General features: G+C 43.3%; 1 pseudogene across 1 annotated transcript; it reads right to left on the bottom strand.

The window, feature by feature from the left end:
* Positions 1-589: 589 nt before the first annotated feature.
* LOC308268819 (NAD kinase 2, mitochondrial-like) lies at positions 590-19,792 on the bottom strand (annotated as a pseudogene). Its single transcript has 7 exons — positions 19,721-19,792; positions 14,889-15,041; positions 5,443-5,668; positions 4,909-4,928; positions 4,510-4,596; positions 1,335-1,701; positions 590-1,251 (listed from the first exon to the last, which is right to left on the bottom strand). The product of its transcript is annotated as an NAD kinase 2, mitochondrial-like (transcript).
* Between the last annotated feature and the right edge of the window lie 4,079 nt (positions 19,793-23,871).

Below are 23,871 nucleotides of genomic sequence, written 5' to 3'. Positions count from 1 at the left end.
CATTGGCAGCTACGATATTTCTGTGGATCCCGTTTCCTCTTGTTTAAAGAAGGGGAAATAGGCCTGGGTCCCACACGAGCAGGCTGCGGTGGTGCTGGCCCAGACTTTGGCATGGGTCAGGGGAGCACTGTTGTATCTCCTCAGGGCACTCTCAGGAGATGTGTCAGGCTCAAAGTCCAGCTCCATTTTCTCCTGACCCATGGCGGAGATGTGGAGAAGGCCATCCGCGGCCGGCTAAATAAGCAGCAGCTGCTCAACAGCGCTAGCATGGAGGACCCGGCAGCTCCAGCTCCCCGGGCTTGAGGACTTGGTCCAGCACCCCATGCTCCAGCCCTGCCCGGAGGCTTCTCCGCCTTGTGATGGGTGATTTTCCCATCCTGCCCCTCCCACCTCGAAGACTGTTGGGGTCTGGCCCCTCTGCCGCCCCCACGGTGCCTCCTCTTTCTCTCCTTGGTTCTAAGGCCTGGGGAACAAGACCAAAGTACACCCTGCCGCCTCTTCGCCTCCCATGCTTTGGGGGCGGGGACTCATGGGGCCAGTTCTTCGGTGTCCAGGCACCCAGCATGGATCTTTTCTTGAGAAGCACAGTTCAAAACTCATATTCTTTATTGATCATCATTGAAGTAATGCTCCATCATTAAACCCAAAAGAGGTTCCTCCATCCACAGCCATACAAGCATCCCAACAACAAGAACACATGCAAACCTTTGAGATGAAACAATGCTGAGGACTGTTTAAGAAAACTCTGTTTAATACTGGTTCTCGAACATTGAAAAGTATTTTTGGTTCTTCCGGACTGTAGAGAAGTGACTCAATATATTCATTTGTTACTTTCTCTACCAATTCTTTGTTCAATAAAGATTCAAATTTCCTTGTCGTTTTTGCAATTTTAAGAACCTCTTCCACAGCCTGAGCTGCCACCCTATTCATACTAAATGGCCAGGCCTTTGATCCTGTCCCTGTACACGAATTGAGCCCTGAACTCTTCTATTTTTCCCATGGGCCATCATCAACTGAAATTTCATAGTAGGAAGCCCTGGATGATAGACTTTCCCAGTGAAGACTTCATTTAGTACCCTCACTGGCAGACGTTGGGGCGCAGAAACCTCAGACCTTCCATCATCGACTCTTTCGGTGTTGAAGGCTCTGCCATGCTGAGTCAGCCTTAGCTGCTGTTCATGAAGGTCCACAGGAATTGAGTTGATGACAGTCCCTTCATTGTATAACCTGATACGCTGCCTCCATAACCACCTATCTCATCACGTTAGAACTTCTTTAAGGCTTCTAGGAAGGAATGTGTATATGGAGCAGGCAGACATGAATGACCCTCTGACCTTTCCGGATGGGTGTTTACCCCTATGACAGGCTTGAGTCTATCCAAGAGGTTACTCGCTGTTAGACGCCTTGTGCCATCGCCTCCAGCAGCTAGCACAGCGTCTGCCCGTCGGAGAGTCTCCTCGTCATATTCTCTCCTGTTTAGACGAACCTCAATTTCTTCTTTCTGTAAACCATAATATGCTCTACGTTTTTGGTGTGAATATGACACCTTTCAAAGAGTCCACTGTAGCTGGACCCTTTCAATGCAAGCATCTGCTTCAGGTCCTCCTCCGAGAGCTCTGCGTAGCGGTACTGCTGGTGCTCGAACGCGTAGTGGGTGGTTTTGGACACCACCACCACCCGTGACAGGCAGAAGCCACCACCCTGGCACCCACAGCCCACCAGCTCCCACGGCTACCCGTGTCCTAGTTGCTGCTGGCCACTATCCTTCCAAACGCAGCCGTGAGGCAGGGCCTCTCGCGGGCGACCACCGCAGCACTGCCAAGCCCTTTAACTTCGCACTGGGCGGGCAGGGGTTAAGTGCCTGAACCTGGACTTTTTTTATGGAATGATTTTTACTGCTTGGTATATCTGTTTACTCTTTGGTCGGTTTCACTTTTTTTTTATATCCTCCTATTAAATTTAATAGGTTTAAAAAGAAAAAAAAAAGCCGGGCATAGTGGCGCACGCTTGTAATCCCAGCACTTGGGAGGCGGAGACAGGAGGATCGCGCAGGTTTGAAGCCAGCCATGCTGGCTTAAGAGACCCTGTCTCCAAATAAAAATATAAAAATGGGTCTGGGAGTGTAGCCCTGAGGTAGAATGGTTTCCAGGAACCCCAGTACCACCAAAAAAAAAAAAAAAAAAAAAAAAAAAATTAAATAGAAAAAAAATAAAGGAGGGAAATAATAGGTCGATGACATAGTGCTGCATATGGTAAGTGCTCACTGTATATGGTATGTTGTTGCTGGGTTGTTAGCATTATTGTTAAGGTGAAGATCTCTTGTGAGGGACAGAGGAAGGTCACCTCAGGACAAACACGATCCCTCTTGCCTCCTGCCTTAAAAATAAAATCAGAACACTGGTTCTTCTTAACGCTTCTGTCAGCGGCATGAGTCTAACATTTTCCAGCATTCTGTAACATCTGCCGGCTGGTCTTTGGATATACTTCACGTCAAATCTGAATTCCGGGAGGATCAGTCCTCATCTTTGTGCATTCAAATTGGAGATTGGACATGAGATTTTCATGAAGCTCAGACAGGCTGGGACATTAGCGTTGTTCTGGAGAGCAGGTCGTTGTCCCCATAAATAACGTTCTGACTTCCGCTGTGTCCCTGGCACAGCCAGCCCATCCTTCTGCGCTTGGACTGAAGTTCTTTCTCAAGAGGCAGTCATTTGTCGCCGGACAGTCATGACGGAATATACATTTTCCATTTACCCTCTCTGCTCTACCAGAACATCCCCAAATCCCCGCTCTGGGGACTACCTGTACAGCGACACAGTTTGTCACTGTCAGGAGTCAACATGTGGTCTCTGAAAAGCTGGCTTTCATTTGATCAAAGGGCCCCTGGCATTAAGATGTCCACATTATTTTATTTGATTTTTTTCAGAGCCAATAAGTCAGTGTCCGAGACATGCCTTACAGCCATCTCCTTACTTGCACCCCTACTGCTTTGATCAGGGCCGCTGTGCTCCCTCCTGGATTATTGTCGCAGCCCCCCTACGGTCCCCATGCTTCTGCTCTCGCCCGTCCACGTTGCGGGCCCCTCCCCCACTGTCCATCTCTCCACACAGCAGCAAGGGCGATCTTGAAAAGATGCAGCTCAGATTATATTAAAACTTTTTTTTTGTTTGGTTTTTTGCGGTTCTGGGGATGGAACCCAGGGGCATTCTCCCTCCGAGCTACACCCCCAACCCTGTTTTTGATTCTTTATTTTGAAACTCTCTGAGTTACAAAGGGCCTCATTTCGTAGCTGAGGCTGTCTGCGAACCGTGATCTTCCTGTCTTAGCCTCCAAATGCTGGAATTACAAGTGTGTGCCACCATGCCCGGCTTATATTAAAACTTTTTAATGTTATCCCATCTATTTTTTTTGGGGGGGTACTGTAAGTTGAATCCAGAGGTATTCTACCTCTGAGCTACACCCCCAGCCCTATTTTCTTTTTTCTTTTTTTTTTTTTGGTGGTACTGGGGTTCCTGGAAGCCCTTCTACCTCCGGGCTACACTCCCAGACCTATTTTATATTTTTTTATTTGGAAACAGGGTCTCTTAAGCCAGCGAGGCTGGCTCCGAACCAGCATGATCCTCCTGTCTCTGCCTCCCAAGCTCGGGGATTACAAGCATGCGCCACCACGCCCCCCCCACCCCCCTCCCCCGCCCCTATCCCTATTTTATTTTTAAATTTGAAACAGGATCTCACTAAGTTGCTGAGGCTTGACCTTGAACCTACAATTCTCCTGTCTCAGCCTCTCAAGTACTGGGATTACAGGTTTGAGCCAGCACGCCCAGCCATCCCATCAGTCTTAAAATCCAAATTCAAAGTCAAGGTGGTTTATGAGGCCCCATGTCACCTCCTCCACTCGTAGGGCTGGTCCAACAGGTACCGTCATAGTTCTCCAGTGCACAGAGGGCTCCCCTGCCTCAGCACTTCCCCGCTGGGACAATGGCTATGCTCTCTTTTTGCAGTTGTGACAAGTCACCCTAGATAGAGTTGCTTAGAATAATACCAATATCTAATCTTCCAGTTCTAGAGGTCAGAAATCCAAAACGGGGTCAGCATGGGCTAAAAGCCTCCCTTTGGAGACTCCAGAGGAGAATCCGTCCTCATACCTGTTATAGAAGCAGAGGCTGCTGGCACGCTTTGGCTTATGGCTGTGCCACTCGGACCTCTGTCTCCATTGTCACACCTCTGAGCATTCTGACTCTGTTATACTCTCCCTGCCTCATGATCCCTGACTTCATTGCACCTGCTAAGCCCATCCTACCACATGGTGTAAGGTATTTGCAGGTTCATGAGATCAGGACATGGGTGTCTTTGGGAGACCGGTGTTCTGCACGCCGCACCACCCTCCCTAGGGTGGCTCATTCCTTTCCATCTTCTGGTGTTGACTTGAGGTGCCTCCTCAGAGAGGCATCTCTGCTCACCTCATGCTGTGGGTTCATACTGATTTTCTTTTCCACAACACTCTGGTACCTTCTCTACAGCATATTTCTCAATAACCGTGCATCTGTCTTTTAAGCTGCTGTAATCAGGAGCTTTCCCCCTAAAGGTGAAGACATCCTGCTGCACAGATCTCAACAGTCTGTACTTGTCCCCTCAAGGTCCCCTGGGCCTTCCTCTCCCCACCCACAAGCCTGGTCCTGCCCTTCCTGGTCTCAGTTGAAATATTGAGGAAGGGCAGGTGGGGGGGGTACTGGTGTGTTCCCAAGTCAGTCTTGCACCATGGTGCCATGTCCAGCTTGGTTGGGATGCCAGGAGCACAGACTTTCAGCCTCTCCCAGCTGGGGCAGTAAGCCATGAGGGCAAAGATCCAGGGTTACCAGGCTTTAGCTGGTAGACATTCCCTTCCTCCCCTGCCAGCTACAGACTTACTGGCAGGACCTTATCCTTGTCTGAAGCAGCAAATGGCCTGTCTGATTGGAGTGCTTGCATGCACTGAAATTTATGACATTAATCCCAGTTCAATGAGAACATTTTACAGCAGAAGGCTCTGTGTTTTAGATTGGGCTCCCTCAAAGATGGGTTTACACATGTGTGATTTATTAGGAGGGGCTCAGGGAGACACTAGACGGGGAGTAGGGGAGGGAAGAAGCCAAGAGGAGCGTGGACCAGGCCCGGCTGGGGGGCATTGGGGCTCAGCTCCACCTGGGAGCCTCGGGGGCAGAGGGAGTGGGCGTATGTTGAAGCTTGCACCACTGTCCTGTCCTCCAAGGGGAATGTAGATTCCAGGCACTCCAGACTCTTGGTGCTCACGGACCAGGCGGGAGCAACCCTCTGGAAGGTCAGTGGTGGGTGCTGGCCGATTGAAGGTACACCTTGACCTTGTGTGCGGCTGCGGCCAAGGCACTGAGCAGCTCAGGGAGAGGCTGTGCCTTCTGCTACAAGCAGGTCCATTCATCCACTCACCACAGCCGCCCATCCTCAGCCGTGCCAGGCTCGGGATGTAGTAACGAAGACATGTGGCCCCAGCTCCCACGAAGTCCACAGTCAGGTAGGGGAGAAACAAATACCAAGTTTTAAAAAGCCTCTGAAGATGAGGAGTTGGGGCTGTGTTTGGTGCAGTTGGGTGGGCAAGAGGCTTCTCTGAAGAAGTGATGCTGAGCAAGGAGCTTGAGGATGCGGGAGACGGAATCTAGCAAAACAGAGAAGAAAGAACATCGTAAACCAGGGGAGTATGGACGAGGGTCTTGAGGCAGGAACCGGCCAGCACAACTGAAGGACGCCTGGGGCTCCGACAGCTGGGGGAAGGGATAGGGGGCGACCATGGCTGCAGAGACACACCTGTGGCTGGCTTCAGGATGATTCTTTCCTGCCTGTCCCCTGATTTCATTTTAGTTCTTTCAATATCTTTCAGATTTAGATTTTATTTTGTGTATGTGTGGTGCTTGAGATTGAACCCAGGGACATTCTACCTCTAAGCTCCACCCCCAGCCCTTTATATTTTTAAATTTTGAAACAGGGTCTTGCTAGGTTATTGAGAGTTTTGCTCAGTTTTGAGACTGGTCTCAAACCTGTGAGCCTCCTGTCTCAGCCTCCCAAGTACTAGGATTACAGATGTGTGCCACCATGCCCGGAAGACTCAGATCTTTGGGCCATTCTGCAGCTATGTTTCCTGGAAGCAGAGGAGAAGTGGGGACATAGCGAGGATGCTAGGTGGGAGAGTCAATTTTCAACTGTTCATCTTTTCCCCACTGAAGCTTATAGCTGAAATTAATACATAAATTTACAGCCACAAGTCAGTTGTGATAAATAATCCCAGAAGTGTTCTGATTATTTACATTTTTATGGAATCTTGCCTGAGCAAACCCAGAGAGCTCACCAGGCACTTGAAGAATTATGTCTTGTTCAAAACCAATTTAATAGCAATGGAAAATAAAGCCATCTGTGGGAGCTTGTAGAGCAGAGTAGTAATTCTCTGCCAGATGAGAAATATACAAAGAGCCCCAAATCAAGCCCAGCACACCAAGCGCTGGCGCGATCCAAGGGATAGTAGTGGCCGCGACTTAAACGAACCATCTGAAGACCTCAGGCCTTGAGAGGCTTTCAGTTATGCCAGGAAGATGAAGAGGCTGGTCACGTGGCATCATGGGAGAGCCTCTCAGGATCGCCCTATACAGGCTGGGGCTGGTTGGTGTCAGATTGTGCAGAAGGGAAGCAGCTCTCTTAGGAGAAGGACCGAGAGCAAGAATTTGGGGACCAAGAGTTTCAAGTTTGTATCTGTGTTTTGCCTTTTACTAACTGTCTGACATTAGGCAAGTCATTGTTTCTTATCTTCCTAATGTGAGAATCTTTCTTTCTTTCTCTCTCTCTCTCTCTGTCATTCTCTCCCCCCTCCTCCCTAGGGCCATTCTACCTCCAAGCTATACCATCAGTCCTTTATTTTTTATTTAGAAACAGGATCTCACTAGGTTGCTGAGGGCCTAAGTTTCTGAGGCTGGCTTCAAACTTGTGATCCTCCTAAGTACTGGTTTTACAGGTGGGTGCCGCCATGATTAGCTTGGAAATTTCTCCTATTCCTCAAAAGGGATAATAGATGTTATTGTTTTTTTTTTTCTTTCCCATCCCCAGCATCCTGGTTTTCTCTTTCTTTTTTTTTAAAATCATGGTTTATCATGTATTTTTTTTAACAGCTTTATTGAGGCATGATTTATATACCTTAAAATTCACTCATTTTTAAATGTACAGTTCAATGAATTTTAGATTTGTATAATTGCACAATTATCTCCATAATCCAATTTTAGAATACTTCTAACACTCCTGAATTGTTTTTATCCCCATTTATAGTCAGTCCCTGCTCTTACCTCCAGCTCTGGGAACCACCAGTATGTTTTCTGTCTCTCCAGTGTGCCTTTTCCTAGAAACTTGATGTAAATAGAATCGCATAACATGCAGCCTTATCTGTCTGGCTTTGATATGTAGCATGTTTTTGCTATTTACTAGGTCATCTCAGGCATGAATTTGTTCCTTTTTATTTATATATGTTACATTTTGCTTATCTATTCACCACCAACTGGTGAATTTGGATGAATTTGAATTATTCACCTTTTGGATTTTATGACTAATGCTGTTATGAGCAATTGCATAGAAAGATGTTATTGTGTTGATATATATTTGTAGCATTTGTCTTGAGTAGATTCTTAGTGGACTTGCTGTACTATGCAGTCAAAAACTTGAGAAACTGCCAGCTTGTTCTCCAAAGAAGATTCAGTGTTACATTTCCGCCATCTATAAGTGAAGGTTAGCGCCTCCATATTCCTACTAACTGTATACCAGTCTTTTTCATGTAACCATTCTATGTAGTAGCATCTCATCTGGCATAATTTTGCCTTTCTATAGCTAAAGTTATTAAGCCCCATTTTGTATGCTTTCTATTCACTGGTAGATGTTCTTTGGGGAACTGTCCAAATCTCTTCTTCATTTAAGGAAAAATTGGATTGCTTTTCTTATTATTGAGCTGTAAACATTCATTATGTTCATTACAAGCCCTTTATGTATCTTACAAATATTTCCTTTTAGTCTACGGCTTGTCTTTTCATTTTCCTTAGCAGTATCTTCTTTGTAAAATTTCTTTCTATTGGTGCATTGTAGTCATACACCTTTCTGGGGTACAAGATGGTGGAGGCACACATGCACACATCATCCAACTAGCCCGTCCCCAGTTCCCATCCCCAACCCTCCCCCTCCCTTGTGCTCATGTTTGGCTTAGTGATTTATTTTGATATGTTTGTTAAACTATATTATGTACATTAGGGAATATCCTTCCCCCCATTCTTTTAGTTAGGTTGCCTTATTTGCTCATCTATAGTATCTCCTTTTTTTATCTAGAGTTCCTCCTATGACCCATTTTCTCCTTAGCTTCCACATATTAGGGAGAGTATCTAATTTCTTATTTTTTGTGACTGACTAATCTCACTTAGCATAATGTCCTCCAGTTCCATCCATTTTCCTATAAATGACATAATTGTGTTTTTCTTTATGGCTGAGTAGAATTCTGTTGTGTATATATCCCATAGTTTTGTAATCCATTCATCTGTTGATGGACATCTTTGCTGGTTCCATAGTTTAGCAATGGTGAATTGTGTGACTATGAACATAAATACGCATGCATTAATTTGGCAGTTTGGTTTTCATGCTTTTGGGTAGATACCCAGAAGTAGTATTGCTGGGTCATATGGTAAGTTCATTCTCATTCTTCTGAGGATTCTCCATACTGCTTTCTAAAATGTTTGCACTAATTTGCAATCCCACCAACAATGTATTAGAGTTTCCACTTCTCCACATCCTTGCCAGCATTTGTTGTTTGTGTTTTGAATGATTGCCATTATACTTGGAGTTAGGTGAAATGTCAGGGTAGTTTTGATTTGCATCTCTCTGATTGTTAATGAGGTTGAGCATTTTTTCATGCATTTATTGGCCATTTGAGTTTCTTCCTTCATGAAGTGTCTATTTAGTTCATTTGCCCATTTTTGATTGAGTTATTTGTTTTCTTAGTGTTGTTTCTTGAGTTCTCTATATTGTCTAGATTATTAGTCCTTTATCAGAGGAGTAGTTGGCAAAAATCTTCTCCCATTCTCAGTTGAGGTTCTCAGTTGAGGTTCTTGATAGTTTTCTTTGCTGAACAGAAGCTCAGTTGAGGTTCTTGGTAGTTTTCTTTGCTGAACAGAAGCTCTTCAGTTTAATGCAATCCTATGTATTGATTCACCTTTTAGTTTCTTGGGTTTCTTGCCTTTGGGGTCTTGTTGAGAAAGTTTTTACCTGTGTCTGTGTGTTGCAGTGTTGGATCTATGCCCTCTTCAAGGAGCCTCAAGGTCTTTGGTCTAATTTCCAAGTCTTTGATCCATCTTGAATTGACTCTTGTGCAGGGGGGAGTTATTTCCATTTTCTGCATATGGTTAACCAGTTTTGCCAACACCATTTGTTGAACAGGCTTTCTTTTTTCCAGTGTATGTTTTTGGCCCCTTTGTCAAAAATCAATTGGCTGCAAAGTATGTGGATTTGTTTCTGAGTCTTCTATTCTGTTCCATTGGTCCATGTGTCTGGTTTTGAGCCAGTACCATGCTGTTTTTTTTTTTTTATTAGTGTGGCTTTTTAGTATAGTTTAAAGTCAGGTATTATGCTTCCTTCTGTATGGTTTTTGTTGCTGAGAACTACTTTGGCTATTCTGTTTTTTTTGTTGTTGTTGTTGCTCCAAATGAATTTAAGGACTGATTTTTCTATGTCTGTAAGGAATGACCTTGGTAATTTAATGAGTATTGCATTGAATCTGTAGATCATTTTTGGAAGTATTTTGATGATATTTATTCTGCCTATCCATGAACATAGATGATATTTTCATCTTCTAAGGTTTCTTCGGTTTCTTTTTTCAATACTTATAATTTCTGTATAGAGTTCTTTTAACTCCTTGGTTAAGTTTATTTTTAAGTATTTTATTATTTTTTGTGCGATATCCTGAATGGAAGTGTTTTCTGGATTTCTTTTTCAGTGGATTTATGTTTGGTATACAGAAAAGCTTCCATTTTTTTAAGATTGATTTTGTATCAGACACTTTGTTGAATTTGTTGATCAGTTCTATAAGCCTTTTGGTTGAGTTTGTTGGGTCATCTAAGTATAGTATCATATCATCTGCAAATAGTGAAAGTTTGAGTTCTTCTTTTCCTATTTGTACTCCTCTGATTTCCTTTTCTTGCCTTATTGCTCTGGCTAGATTCTCAAGTACTATATTGAAAAGAAGTGGTCATGGACATCTTTGTTTTGTTTCTTTTCATAGGGGAAATTTTTGCAGTTTTCTCAATTAAATATGATGTTGGTTGTGGGCCTATTGGAGATTGCCTTTATGATGTTGAAATATGTTCCTTCTATTCTGATTCTCTGCAGGACTTTTAGCATAAATGGATGTTGGATTTTGTCAAATGCTTTTTCAGTGTCTATTGAAATTATCATGATTTTTTTCTTTGGTTCTGTTTATGTGATGAATTACATGCATTGACTTTTGTATATTGAACCAGCTTTGCATCCTTGGGATGAACCCTACCTGGTCATGGTGTATGATTTTCTTGATGTGGTTTTGAATGCGTGTTGCTAGTATTTTGTTTAGTAGTTTTGCATCTAAATTAATCAAAGATATAGGCCTGTAGTATTCCCTCCTTTAGCTTTCTTTGTTTGGTTTTGTTATTAATGTGATGTTGGCTTCATAGAATGTATTTGGGAGAGTCCCATTTTTTTTTCTATTTCATGAAATATATTGAGGGGTATTGGGACTAGCTCTTCTATAAAGATTTTATAAAATTTACTTGGGAAACCATCTTGTCCTGGGCTTTTTTCTTTTGATGGTAGGCTCTTTATTGCTGTTTCAATCTCTTTGATTGCTATTTGTTGGTTTAAATTTTCTATATCTTTTTGACTCAGTTTAGGAAGGTTGTATTTATCTAGAAAGTTGTCAGTTTCTTCCAGATTTTCCATTTTGTTGGAGTATATTTATTCAAAGTAGTTTCTGATAATTCTCTGGATTTCTACATTGTCAGTGGTAATATCTCTTTTTTCATCTATCTTCATAATTTGGGTTGATTCTCTCTTTTTTTGCTTAAGTTGACTAGTGGTTTATCTATCTTGTTAATTTTTTTGAGAAACCAGTGTTTGGTTTTGTTGATTTTCTGTATTTTTAAAATTCTCTATTTCATTAATTTATACTATGATTTTAATAATTTCTTGTCTTCTACTGGCTTTGGGGTTAGATTGTTCCTGTTTTTCAAAGGCTTGAGGTATGTCATTTGGTTATTTATTTGGTGTTTTTCTGCTCTTATGTGAACACTTGGTGCTATGAATTTTCCTCTTAATACTGCCTTCGAAGTGCCCAGAGGTTTTGATATATTGTATCTCTATTTTAGTTTGTTTCTAGAAATTTCTTTTTTTTAAAAAAATATTTATTTATTTTTCCCGGGTCTGGGGATGGAATCCAGGGGCATTCGACCTCTGAGCTACACCCCCTGCCTATTTTTTATTCTTTATTTTGAAACAGGGTCTCACTATGTTGTGGAGGGCCTCACTAAGTAGCTGAGGCTGTCCACAAATTGCGATTCTCTGGTCTCAGCCTCCTAAAAGCTGGGATTACAAGCATGTGCCACCACACCTGGCTCTAAAATTTCTTGATTTCACCCCTTACTTCTTCTGTGATCTATTCTTCATTCAGTAATGTGTTCAGTCTCCACATATTTATGTGGTTTCTCTGGGTCTTTTTATAGTTGATTTCTTATTTCATTCCATTATGGTCTGAAAAGACACAGGAAAGTATGTCATAGTTTTTGAATTTGCTAGTGCTCAATTTGTGGGCCAGGATGTTATCTATTTGGGGGAAGGTTCTGTGAGTAGCTGAGAAAAATGTGAACTCTGCTGTAGTTGGGTAGAATATTCTGTATGTGTCTAATAAATCCATTTGGTTGATAGTATTCTTTAGGTCTGACATATCTTTACTGACCTTTTATCTAGAGGATCTAGTGGTGTCAGAGGGGTTTTGAAGTCTCCCAGTATTATTGTATTGGGACTTATGTGTGACTTAAAGTCACAAAGAGTTTGTTTTATGAAAGTAGCTGCACCTATGTCTGTGACATAAATGTTGACTATATCTTGCTGGATTGTTCCTTTTACCAGTAAGAAATGACCTGCTTTGTCTCTTCTAATAAGCTTGGATTTGAACTTGTCTGATATCATAGTTGCTACTACTGCTTGTCTTTGAGTTCTGTTGGCATGCATTACCTTGTTACAGCCCTTTACTTTAAGTTTGTTACTATCTTTACTTATAAGGTGTGTTTCTTGCAGGCAGCAGATAGGTGGATTCTGGTTTTTAATCTATTTTGCCACCTTATATCTTTTTATTGGGGAGTTGAGGCCATTTATGTTCAGTGTGATTATTGAGAGATATTTTTGGGGGGTCTGAGGATGGAACCCAGGGGCATTCAATCTCCAAGCGACACCCCCTGCCCTATTTTTATTCTTTATTTTGAAATAGGGTCTCACTGAGTTTCAGAGGACTTCACTAAGTATCTGAGGCTGTCCGTGAACCACGATCCTCCAGGTCTCAGCCTTGCAAATGCTGGGATTATAAGTGTGCACCAACATGCCCGGCGGAGAGATGGTTTTTAATTCCTAACAAATTGAATTTTAATGTCTGTTTGAGGTAGTGTTTGTTCTTCTTTGGTTAGTTGTTTGCTGGGTAAATTTTTTGTTTCTCTAATTCTGGCATGTATTACTTATTTCTTTTTTGCAGTTAATCTCAGTATTTTCTCTAGTGCTGACTTGGAAGACATAAATTCCTTCAGCTTCTGTTTGTCATGGAAGATTTTTATTTCCCTGTCTAATTTGAGAGATAGTTTTACTGGGTGGGAAATTTGGGGCTGCAAGTTTCTTTCTTTCAGAGTTTAGAATATGGTATTCCAGGACCTTCTGGCTTTCATGACTTGGTTTGGGAAGTCTGGAGTGATTCTAATTGGTTTGCCTCTGAATGTCACTTGGTCTTTTGTTTTTGTTGCCTTTAAGATTCTCTTCTTAGCTTCTATATTGGTTAAGTTTGACTATTATATGGCATGGTTAACCTTTTCTCTGATCATGTGTGAGAGGTTCTATAAGTTTCCTGTACCTGTGTATCGACCTCTTGTTCTGTTTGGAAAATTTTCTGAAATTACTTCTTAGAAAAGATTGTTGATCAGTTTCATTTCACTTTCTATTCCCTCTTCTATGCCAATTATTCTTAGGTTATTTTTTTTTAAATGGGTTCATATTTCTTCAATGTCCAATTCATGCTATCAAATTATTTTTTCTAAATTATATATTATGTGTTTGTTTTTGGAGTGATCATCTTCTAGGAGCAAGATTCTATTTTCCTTGTGGTCTAATAGGTTGTTCTAGTTTGAATTGATGTCTTCACTTCAACAATTGCTTCCTTTATTTTTTTCAGACTCTCTAAATTCTTTTCGGAAGTCCTATATTATTTCTACATTTACAGTCCTGATTTGACTTGGAGATCTCTGCAGTTCTATGTTGTTAGGTTCTGTTAGTGTGGTGGTGTGGGAGCTCATTGCTCCACCTTCATATTTCTCCTCATGATTTCAGAAGTTTGTATCTGTTGCTTTTGATAGATTTCTCTCAGTTTCTAGGGTGTCAGCTGGTATATATAAGGGCAAGTTGTGTTGCATTCAACAGTAAAGGTTGAGTGTAGAAGGAAGTGAAGTTGTAAATGCAAGAATAGTGTAAAGCCACAGATAGGATAGGATTGAATAGAATGAGAGTATGAGTTTGGTAAGGTAGAACACAGAGATTAGAGGTAGTGAATATGTAGTAGTATTCTAGTAATCAATATAGTATTTTTAGTATAGTGATATGAAATGGATTTAATACAAGAAAAGGAAGATAAAAGAAGAGAGAAAAAGAAAACAAAAAGGAAAGGGATAGAGAGAAGAGAGTAGGTATGTACAAGGGAAGAAGCTTGGGAGAGAGGTTGGGAATAAACATACAAGCATACATACTCACATATACCAAAAAAGAACAAAAACCCCAAACAACAGCATATTAATGCAACCCTACTAATATATAAATATTCAGCAGAATGGGCCTCTGCAGTCTGTCTCTGTGTAGACACCAAGTGCCACTTGCACCTTTCCTGCTGCTAGCCTTGGGCTGGATCTAGTGTTAAGCACAGTTCACCCTCCATGCTTTCTACAGATATGTAGTCTCAGTCTCTCCCTGCTTCTGTAGATGGCAGACGCCTCTGAGACCAAATTCAATGTAAAGTCTATGTTCTCCACAGCTAGGGCTGAGTGGATCCAAATTCTCCCCATTTACCACAATTGGGTGGTCTGTGGTGATCCCGGTGATTCTACTAGTTGGATCTAGTGTTAAGCATAGGTCTCCCCACCACTTTCCACTGATGCAGAGCCTGAGACTGTCTGAGCCTCTGGTATGTCCACCAGCAGACTCTACTCACACCTTTGCTGGGTTGAACCACTAAGTTTCAGACCCAGGGAGTTTATCGTGGCTGTGCGAGTCCCTGGGAGTGCCACACTGGGCGTTCTCCTGTGGGGATGGCGACTTCACTTACAATGTTGTTGAGTGCAGCTCTGGATTTCTGGAGGGTGTGGTGAGCTCGGCCACCACTGCTGGAAGTTGTAGCTGGTGTTTGTGCCGGAGGAACTGATGGCTTACAATTCTGATGATCTGCTACTTACTTTGGGTCCTTGGTTGTTTTCCTGTTGGTCTCTGGAGTCAGGTCCAGTGAGGCAAGATGGTGCTGGTATGCTGCCCATGGCCACAAGGTCGGTGGGTTTTTATGCTCTCTAATTGGTCTTTTAACCTTCTTTTCCTACCACCTTTTGCTTATTGTGTTCTTGTGTAGTTATGGTATTTTCTGGCTTTTGTAGAATGCTGTTCTTAAGGCAATGAAGATCAGGTGTCAGCAGGACTGGTATGTGCTGCTTCCCTCGGTTGCCATTTTCCTGGAAGTCCCCCAGCAGTGTCTTCTAAAGAGGAAAAGTTTTAAATTTTGATAAAGTCCAATTTAAAATTTTTTCTTTTATGTATTATATTTCTAATAGCATTTCTAAGAAAAGTTTTTTCTGACCAGATTCACAAAAATTTTCTGCAAAAGTTTTACAGGTTTAGCTCTTACTTTTTGTACACAGTGTAAGATAAAGGTCTAACCTATTTTTTCAACATATGAACATCAAACTCTTCTAGCTCCATTTTATTTTTTTCTTCCTTTTTTTTCAGTACTGGGGATAGAACCCAGGGGCATTCTACCTCTAAGCTACACCTCCAGCCCTATTTTTTATTCTTTATTTTGACTTAGGGTCTCACTAAGTTGCAGAGGGCCTAAGTAGCTGAGGCTGTCTGTGAACCACAGTTCTCTTATCTCTGCCTCCTAAATGCTGGGATTACAAGTGTGTACCACCATGCTCAGATCTAGCACCATTTTCTAAATGATTATTGTTACCTCCTCAAATTACCTTGGCCTTTTTCTCTAAATCATTTGACTGGTATGTGTAGTTTTATTCCTAGAGTCTCTTAGTTTCCTTTTGAGTAATAATTTCTCTCATGGGAGGGTAATTGGAGACCCCACCCTCTCCTAGACAAGGAATAGGCATAGAAACCAATATGGGATACTCTGATGCTTTCTAACCAGTATTGAACCTCCAGTAGAGATACAAGGTTATTGATAATGGGTAGCATTAGATTTAGTTATGATGGTGGTTTCTATCTAGACTCATGCTACAACACTATCAATAATAACAACACTCTTGGTCTGTTTTCTGTTGTTATAGAATACTTGAAGAAGTTTTACAGTTCTGGAGGCTGGGAAATCCACAATTAGGTGGGGTGGTTGCATCTGATGGGGACCTTTTGCAGCTTCAAGTCAAGATGGGAAATGGAAGGACGAGCAGGTGCATGCAGAAGAGGTCAAATATGAGAGACACCTTTCTGGGCAACTGATAGTCGCACCAGAACAAGAATTCACTCACCCGAAAAAGATATCAGTCCATTAATGAGGGCTCCACTCCTGTGACCCAGCCTGGGGAAGTGAGACAGGTGAGGGCAGGAGGAGGATGGGGTGATAAGTGGAACAGTGAGCTCAAGGGTCAGCATGTTTAGGGAAGTGTGGACAGTTTGTGATGGTGGCCCCAAGCATATGAGCGGGTTGGGATGGCTGAAGTTGAACTTGGATGGCAAGTTTGGAGATCTTCTGTATTCTACAAAGGATGTTTCACATTCTCCTGAGTGGGGTAGGGATTTGCTGTTGGGGCTTACCTTCTGTGGTAATATACACTTAAAGAAACAGAGACTTCCATCACAGGGTGGATCTCTTTCAATAGTACATTAGTTTGATAGGACAGCCAACATCGCGAATATGGCAGACACAGTGGCTGAAAGAACAGGAATTTGCTTCCTACAGTTCTGAAGGCTGGAAAACCAAGATACATGTGGTTTAGTTCTCACTGAGGTCTCTTTGCTTGGATCACAGATGATGGTCATCTGACTGTGGCCTCGCATGGACTTTTCTCTGTGCATGGGTATCCCTTATATCTCCTCCTGTTCTTATAAGGACACCAATCATAGTGGAATAGGGACTTTGCCTTATGACCTCACCTAACCTCAGATACCCCCTTGAAAGGCTCTATCTCCAAATACAGTCATTGGATGTTAGAACTTCAACAGATGAATTTGGGGGTGAGCATAAGTCAATCCATAATCAATAGCTACCATGTTGTGATAAGTAATTCCCATGTGATCTTTCCCTACATTCTTATACTAGCTTTTATTACCTTGAACAACTAACATAACCCCTTGGTGCCTCAGTTTCCCCACCTGAAAAATGCAAAATAGAGATATTTTTATGGTACCTGCTTTATATTGTTACAAATATTAAATGAGTTATGGTGTGTAAAACAGTTATAGCAGAATAGTATCTGGTATAGAGTGTAAGTGGTGTATGATGTAAGTGGAATTCATATCTTCAGATGAGAAAAAGCAAGCCCAAGAAGGAGTTAAGCACCTTTCCCAAGGTCAACTGGGAAGAACAGTTTTGATCTCAGTGCTGTGATAACCACATCATATCATTGTGAATTGAAATGGGCCCAGGAACTGGTCCTAGAATCTGGCTCTCCAGTTCTGGTGGGTCTCCAGGGAAGGAGAGAACCTGAATAATCTTACACAGTGCTCCCACTAAACCCACTGTTAATTGAAAATATCCTTATTTGAAAATGCATTTGAAACCTGTAGCCTATGGAACACCACAGCTCACAACTCATGCACAGGAGACCTGGCTGACAGGACTGCAGCTCACCGCTGCTGTCTAGCGCTGCAGCACAGGGTCCTACTGCACATCGTCAGCCCAGAAGGTCAGAATTCAAGATTCAAAATACGGCTTCTACTGAATGCATATCACTTTCATATCATTAAAAAGTTGAACCATCTTAAGTCAAACTATGGCAAATTGAGGACTGTGGTTATGGAGAGCAAGGTGTATCAGAAAGCCCTAACTGACTGACAGGCCTATGTGTTGAATTGTTGTACCTGTGCCCTCTTCAAGGAGCTGCAAGTTCTCTGGCCTAATTTCCAAGTCTTTGAGACATCTTAAATTGACTCTTTGTGCAGGGTGAGAAAGTGGGGTTTATTTCCATTTTTCTGCATATGGTTAACCAATTTTGCCAACACTATTTGTTGAGTAGGCTATCTTTTTTCCATTATATGTTTTTTTTTTTTTTGCAGTACTGAGGATGGAACACAGGGGCATTCTACCTCCAGGTGACATCCCCAATCCTATTTTTATTTTTTATTTTGAAACAGAGTCTCACTGAGTTGCAGAGGGTCTCACTAAGTAGCTGAGGCTGTCTGCGAACCACAATCCTCCCGTTTCAGCCTCCCAAGTGCCGGGATTACAAGCATGCGCCACCACGCCCGGCTTTCCATTGCATGTTTTAAATTTGGTTATAAGGACAGGCAGAGATATCTATGAAGCATTTATCCTGTGTGTTTCTTTCTGGCAGGTGTCGGGAAACCTGTGGAGTATTGAGAGTATAGAATGGGCTCAGTGCCAGCTCTGAGTTTCCCTCTGATCTGTCCTTTGCCTGGCCTCACAGGCTCCACAGCCCCCGAGGAGGTCCAGGTCATCTAGGCCTGGGCATGGGTGCCCGCCTTCAAGGGAACACCCCAGCTCCCTGGAATTGGGGGGATCTAGGAGTCGGCTCGATTTCTAAATTCCTCCTAGTTCTCTAGGGCATGGGTCAACAAACCATAGCCAGAGGGCCAAATCCTGCTCACAATTTGTTTTTTTAAATAAAGCTTTATTGGAACATAGCCACAACTGTTTCTTTACATATTATCCATGGCTGTTTTAGCTCAAAGCACCATGACTGAGTAATTGCCTCAGAGACAGTATGGTTTTCAAAGCCTAAAACATCTTCCTTTCTTCCGTTTTGGGGACTGAACTCAGAGGCATTCTACCTCTGAGCTACACCCCCCCAGCCCTATTTTACTTTTTTCTTTTTTTCCCTTTTTCTTTGTGTGTGTGTGTGGTACTGGGGTTCCTGGAAACCCTTCTATCTCCGGGTTACACTCCCAGACCTATTTTTTATATTTTTTATTTGGAAACAGGTTCTCTTCAGCCAGCGCCACTGGCTTCGAACCAGCGCGATCCTCCTGTCTCTGCCTCCCAAGCACAGGGATTACAAGCGTGCACCACCACGCCCAGCCACTTTTTTTAAAATTTCAAAAACAGGGTCTCATTAGGCGGCTAAAGGCATTGCTAAGTTGCCAAGGCTGGCCTCAAACCTTCAGTCCTCCTGTCTCAGCCTCCTAAGTACTGGGATTAAAGGAGTATACCACCACTAACAAATTTCTCTCTGGCCTTTAGAAAAGTTTGCCAGCCCCTGCTCAGGGGAACTAGAAAGGAAGTGAGAAATTTGACCCGGAAATGCTTCCAAGGGCTTAGCAAAACCCTTCTTGGCCCAGAGTGGAGAGCCACCCTTGCAGAGAAGCAGGGGCTGAGTTGGGAAGGCGGGGTCATCTTTGTCACCGCTCTCACTCTTCCTGGACCCACCCACATCCAGTTCCGCACCAGTGCTAATGGATAGCTACTCTAAAGTGCTCCTCAATCCCGGACCCTCTTACAGTCTCCCGCGACGGCCCTACTTCATCTCTGGTCTGGACCACCGTGCCGCCTCCTCAGCCACCTTCTTCCTGTGGGTACACTGGAGCTGTTGCAACCCAGTCTCCATTGGGCAGCCAGAATGATCTATGCAAAATGCAGATCTGAAACTCTTTCAGTGGCCTCTTGCAGTTCTTGAAATAGTGACTCAAAGCCACAGTCTGTCTTCTGCCTGTCCCCTGGGCGCCTCTGGTGCCATGTTCTCTGCCTTCCAGCCACAGGCGGGGAAGCGCCAGGCTCCCTCTAGAATGGGCTTGGCACGTTCTTCCACTGCCAGGGTCCCCGCCCCTCCGTGCTTTTCCAGTGAGTTTCTTCTCTCTCATCCTCAGGCGCTACCTTGACCATCACTTCCTCAGAAATCCCCTTTGACCCCTCTCGCTAGGCCCGTGTCCTCATTCTCAGCTGCTCCAGCCCTGTGCTCCTCCCCCTACCGACCAGCACTTTGTCTCCTTACGGTCACAATTCTACAATCATTTTTGTATTTTCTTTGTCTACCTTCTTCGGGGGTGGGGGTGTGCAGGAACCACATCTGGGTTTGCTGACCATGGTGTCCCCAGTGCCCGGCATAGTGCCTGGCACGCAGGAGACCCCCGATCAATATTTGTCAAGCAGAGAATGACTTATTCCGTGCCACCCCTTCTGCGTGATGAGAAACATTCTGCCCCTCAGCCTGCTGCGCTTTTAGTGCCAGGGTTGCAACATCATCTCTCAAGAACCACACTTCACAGAGCGAGTTGGCAGAGGCAGCGGGAGCTGCTGTTCATCGAATGCTACTTTGAGCTGGCAGCTGTTGAATTCCTTCCAGTCAGTGTCTCCAGCTGCAGACAGGGGAACATGACAAGCTTTTCTCCAACTGCGTCCCAGAGATCAGTCAAAGCAAGAGGGGCGGGTGCTTGGCCAGCTCCTGGTCTCCCCACCATCCCACCCACGAAGCTGCTAATGAGGGAAGGCATTGGTACCATCACACCCTGCCCCTGCCCCAGCTCCTCCACTATCTGTTAAGTATTCCAAAGGATCCAGACACAGAATTTTATTTGTTTTTCTGGACCTAAGCTGCCCCCTTTGACATAGCCAGTGATTGCTTTTTTAAAACCACGAAGGAAAACTAGGTCCTTTCATCCACTGATAAGGTGTCAGGTGACAGAGAGATCAGCATCCCAACACATAAATCTGCAACTAATCCTTGGGAATCAATATTTTTCATTAAGAACCTGTGAGAGTTGGGCCATTATGGGGAAAATCTGTTTAGGTTGACACCTTGATGAAGTTATTCAGTTCAGGGGCTTAAGTCATTGAAAGGTAATAAAGAGCACAGAGCAATCTCAGGGCTGGTTAGGGGAGAAAACGATGGGAGTATTGAGCTTCAGTTCAGTGAAAAATGACCTCCTGATTTATTGGGGGATGATGGGGTGCTGGCCTCTTGGGCAGGCCAGGCCAGACACCATCAACATGGCAGCCTCTCGTCGCTCTGCAGTCAACTGTTATTTGTAAGCTGTCTGGAAGTGGGAAAAAAAAAAAAGAGCAAATATTTCAAGGATCTTGATATTTCTAACATCTTAGTCTCCACTCTTATAATAATCTTTTGTATTTTGGATTTTTTCCTGTAGGTCATAGGGAATGGGGGCATGGATGTCTAGTATTCTAGTTTTAACAGGTTGAGTTTACTTTTCTAAAATAGCCTTTTAGGCCCATTGTATCTGGAAGGACATAACACATTTTAGAGAGAATCAGCCTTATTTTAGCCAATCAGGGATATAATAAAAATTCAGAGGATGGCATTACACATTTCTTCGTGGATTCCATTTGTTCATAGAGAATCTTATTGGATGGGATTTTGGAAGTAGAGTTTCTTAGTCTCTTGCCTTAATAAAAACAAAAACAAAAAAACTCTTGTTAGGGATCCTGGCTCTATCTTTCTGCTGTCTCTTGTAGTCAAGCCACATGAGACCCATTTCTGGGTTTGTGCCAAGAACCATTCTCCCATCCCTGGGTGGACCATCTACAAGATGAACAGTCCTCTGTCTCATGAATATTGATCCCCTCTCATAGCACAACTGCTGTGTTCTTACAAGTGCTGCTGACCACATATGCAAACTCACTGAACCTTCTGGAGGGTCAAAGAAGAATGAGCGTCAGAGGGTCTTTGATTTGATGATGCCTGGCTTTCTTTCAGATTTCATGCAGCTGCACGATGTCCCCTTTTGGGATGAGGCTGAGCAAGTACTGGAGAGAGGAAGAGGACATAGAACCCTTTCATTCTATTGGAGAACTCCACTGGCAGCTATATGGGATGTGCCTGGAGACGAGAATATGGAGTTGAGGGTCAGAACTAAGGCAGTAGGGATGGACTCTGTCTCTTGTACACTCCCCTGACATCAGGTCGTGCATTGGTTCTCCACCAGCAAGAAAGTCTCACCAGATGTGGCTCCTCTACCTTGGACTTTCTAGCTTAAAAATGGCAAAAAACAAATTTGTTTTCTTTCTAAATTACCCAGTCTCAGATACTCACTTACAGCCATGGAAAATGGAATTGGATTAAGACTTTTTACCAATCTCAGCCTTCTTCTCCCCCTGCCTTAGTTCTGAATGTTCCCTGAGTTCTATACTTTAATGTGGAATCATCCAGGCTGCTAATAACAGGTATAGCACACTGAGCTCCTTCAAGCAGGAAAGGGCTTAGCCTTGGCCATCCTCCAAGGTGGTTTTGATGTCCACCGTAATTGGAAAATCACTGACTGCAGCTCTCCATAGTTACAGGTAAGAGAAATTCTATTGGTCATAGGTGCTGTCATAAAGCTAAACACAGAGGGGCTCTCTGTCTCTGTAGGGGAGGTTAAGCAACCATAACAATGAACAACAGTAGTGATGTGACAGAAATATTAACTACCATTTATTGGGGGCTTAATGTGTACCAGGCATTTTGCTAAAAGCATCACATATATCACTAAGTCTTCATGTTAAACTAGAAAGTAACTGCTAACTTTGTACACATGTTTTTTGTTGTTTGATGCTGGGAATTTTATTTTTATTTATTTATTAGTTTTTTGTGGTACTGGGGATTGAACCTAGAGGCATTCTATCTCCAAGCTACACTCCCAGGTCAATTTTATTTCTTATTTGGAAACAAGGTTTTGCTAGGTTGATGAGAGTCTCACTACTTTTAGAGGCTATCCTGGAATCTGTGATCCTCCTGTTTTAGCCTACAGATGTAAGACAGAATTTGAGGGTCCTACGCAGTTATTGAGTGACTGAAACTACAAATAAAAGTAATTTAACAAGACAATGGTTATTTTTCTCTTCTAAAACAAAATATCTAGTGGTATGCAATTCAGAGTTAGCAGTAAGCACCTTCTATTTCATGCTGTGACATTTTGGGTAGATAACTGCTCTCTCTTGATCCAAAATGGCAGCTCACAGCAAGTCTTCACATCTGCATTATAGCCAGCAAAAGGGAGGAAGGGTCAAAGAAGGCATCATCTCCGTGGAATCACATGTACTGCTGTTCATTCACCTGTTAGCTAGAAATGAGTCACATGGTGAGACCCAGAATGAGAAAGTGTGGGAAATGTACTTTCTTCCCATGTGTGTTCATGTACCCAAATGAAAGGGGGGGCTCTATTTTTAAGGTAGGCCAGGAAGAAGATACTGGGGGGCAGCTAGTGGTGTCTCCCACTGGAATGTAAGGACCTGGGATAGGTAAGTTATTTTGAAGAGTAGGCATATATTTTATCATCCCACGTGGAACATTTTTGGGGATCCAAAAGAGACACTAAAGATACTGACTGGGTATGAACTGATTTAGAGCAGGCAGGGGACGGTCCTGGGAGAACTGGAATGTAAAGTCACCCTCAGGGGAGGAATCTGCTTCCTGCATTAAATACAACACGAAGTCAAGGCCATCCCCGTTAGATGTCCCCAGTGGTCCACCTCCATCCTAGCAGACTGTGTATGTCCACTCTTTTGCTGGCCCTACCACACGCATTTTTTTTTTTTTTTTTTTTTGCGGGTCTGGGGATGGAACCCAGGGGCATTTGACCTCCGAGCTACACCCCCTGCCCTATTTTTTATTCTTTTGTTTTGAAACAGGATCTCACTGAGTTGCAGAGGACCTCACTAAGTAGCTGGGGCTGTCCGCAAACCACGATCCTCCGGTCTCAGCCTCCTGAATGCTGGGATTACAAGCGTGCGCCACCACGCCCAGCTTGTTTTTTTTTTTTTTTTTTTTTTTTGGTGGTATTGGGGTTCCTGGAAACCCTTCTACCTCTGGGCTACACTCTCAGACCCATTTTTATACTTTTATATTTGGAAACAGGGTCTCTTAAGCCAGCGCGGCTGGCTTCGAACCTGCACAATCCTCCTGTCTCCACCTCCCAAGTGCAGAGATTACAAGCGTGCGCCACCGCGCCCGGCCCTACCACACACAATTTGACTGAGATTTTATGTAAATGCCTACTTCAGGCAACATCTCTGCTTTAGCCACTTCTCCTCTATGAACAGGAGAGGAGAATGGAGAGTCAATGGAACTACCATTGACTTTGTGGCAGGTGTTTAATTCAGTCCTCACTTAAATTCATCAAAGCCTTTGAGTTCCATGGGGAAGGTGCTAGTACTATCTCCACTTTATAGTGAATCCAGTGAGGCATGGA

This window comes from Muscardinus avellanarius, assembly GCF_963383645.1.
Source record: "Muscardinus avellanarius genome assembly, chromosome: 10".
NCBI classification, from domain to species: Eukaryota; Metazoa; Chordata; class Mammalia; order Rodentia; family Gliridae; genus Muscardinus; species Muscardinus avellanarius.
This window is presented reverse-complemented; position numbering and strand designations above follow the sequence as displayed.